This window comes from Pongo pygmaeus, chromosome 2, assembly GCF_028885625.2.
Source record: "Pongo pygmaeus isolate AG05252 chromosome 2, NHGRI_mPonPyg2-v2.0_pri, whole genome shotgun sequence".
In the NCBI taxonomy this organism is placed as follows: domain Eukaryota; kingdom Metazoa; phylum Chordata; class Mammalia; order Primates; family Hominidae; genus Pongo; species Pongo pygmaeus.
In genome coordinates, this window is record NC_085930.1 from 5739700 (window position 1) to 5741818 (window position 2119).

Sequence of the window (2119 nt, forward strand, 5' to 3'; positions counted from 1 at the left end):
TTATCTCACTAACAGCAGTTATACTAATAATCTTTATAAAACAAAAAGTTCCAACAACTGAACATTCATCTACTAATTTAGAGTGGCTTTACGGCTGTCCAGCACCTTACCACACATTCGAAGAGCCAACATACGTGAAAACCTAAACGAGAAAGGAAGGAATTGAACCCCGAGAAACTGGTTTCAAGCCAATCCCATAACCTCTATGACTTTCTCGATAAGATACTAGTAAAATCATTACATAACTTTGTAAAAGTTAATTTATAGGTTAAATCCTGTAGGTCTTAATGGCTCATCCATTTCAAGTAGGCCTTTGAGACGCCACATTCCCTATTATAGAACTGCTCACTTTCCATGACCACACTCTTATATTTTCTTAATTAGTTCCCTGGTCCTCTCTATTATCTCCCTAATACTCACAACAAAATTAACTCATACTAGCACCATAGATGCCCAAGAAATCGAGGCTGTCTGAACTGTCTTACCCGCCATTATCTTAATTTTAATTGCCCTCCCATCCTTACGTATTCTGTACATAACAGATGAGGTTAACAACCCTTCTCTTACCGTCAAAGCAAATGATATTCAAGCTATGAACATACAGACTGAAGAATTAGGCTTTGATTCTTACATAGTCCCAGGAGCAGACTTAAAGCCAGGAGAACTTCACCTCCTCGAAGCTGATAACCAAACAACTCTTCCAGTAGAGATCCCCATCCATATATTAATCTCATCTGAAGATGCCCTGCACTCATGAACAATCCCCTCACTGGGCCTCAAAACAGATGTAATCCCTGGACGCTTAAATCAAGCTACCTTGACTGCTACATGATCAGGCCTTTATTATGGACAGTGCTCAGAAATTTGTGGCTCCAATCACAGTTTTATACCTATTGTCCTTGAATTAATCTCCTTAAAATAGTTCAAAACCTGATCCATATCCACACTATAATACAACTGTAAAGCTAGCCAGCATTAACCTTTTAAGACTGAGGTGATCTACACCTGTCTGCAGTGAATGCCTCAACTAGATACTTCTACGTGATCCATGTTATCCTGTCAACAATCATAACTTTATTCTCCATTTATTCAGTTAAAATGATCAAATTTCAATTATCATACACCCCCTACACCAAAAATAATCAAAATACAAAACATAAAGCCCCCTTGAATTAAAATGAATGAAAATCTATTCACCTCTTTTAATATCCTGACAATTCTAGGTCTACGTGCAGTAGTATTAATCATTTTATTCCCCACCATACTATTTCCAACCTCCATTCATCTAATTAGTAATCGATTGATTTCCATTCAACAAAGATTAGTTCAACTTGTACTAAAACACATAATAATTACCCATAACATTAAAGGATGAATGTGATCCCTTATACTGATCTCCCTAATACTCTTCATTGCCTCAACCAATCTCCTCAGGCTTCTACCCCATTCATTTACACCAACTGTCCGATTATCAATAAATCTAGGTATAGCAATCCCCTTATGAGCAGGCACAGTAATTACAGGCTTCCACTTTAAAACAAAAGTCTCCTTAGCTCGCTTTTTACCACAAGGCACACCTATGCCACTTATCCCTATACTAGTGATCATTGAAGCTATTAGCCTATTCATTCAACCAATGGCATTAACTGTGCGATTAACAGCCAAAATTACAGCCAGGCACCTACTAATAATACATTTAATCAGAGGAGCCACACTAGCACTATCAACTATTAGTCTTCCCACAACTTCAATCGCTCTCATTATTCTAATCCTACTGACCATTCTCGAATTTGCCATAGCCCTTATTCAGGCTTATGTCTTTATACTACTAGTAAGCCTTTATCTATGTGATAACACATAATGACCCACCAAACACATGCCTACTATATAATCAAACCCAGCCCCTGACCACTAACAGGAGCTCTCTCAGCTCTCCTAATGACACCTGGCCTGACCATGTGATTTCACTTTAACTCTATCACTCTTTTAACCTATACATAGTATAGGTTATCTTACCTACCGGATTATTGAGAGCCTCCTATGCATCCTGTTGGTGAGTATCCAATTAATTTGTGTCTTTTCCTGTAGAAGCAGCCTTCCTTCTCTGACTGAGGATTTT

The 2119-nt window shown here is 38.0% G+C and overlaps 1 pseudogene; it reads left to right on the forward strand.

Annotated features, from left to right (window-relative positions):
- Window positions 1-1177: 1177 nt before the first annotated feature.
- LOC129033241 (ATP synthase subunit a-like) lies at window positions 1178-1861 on the forward strand (annotated as a pseudogene).
- The last annotated feature ends 258 nt before the right edge of the window (window positions 1862-2119 follow it).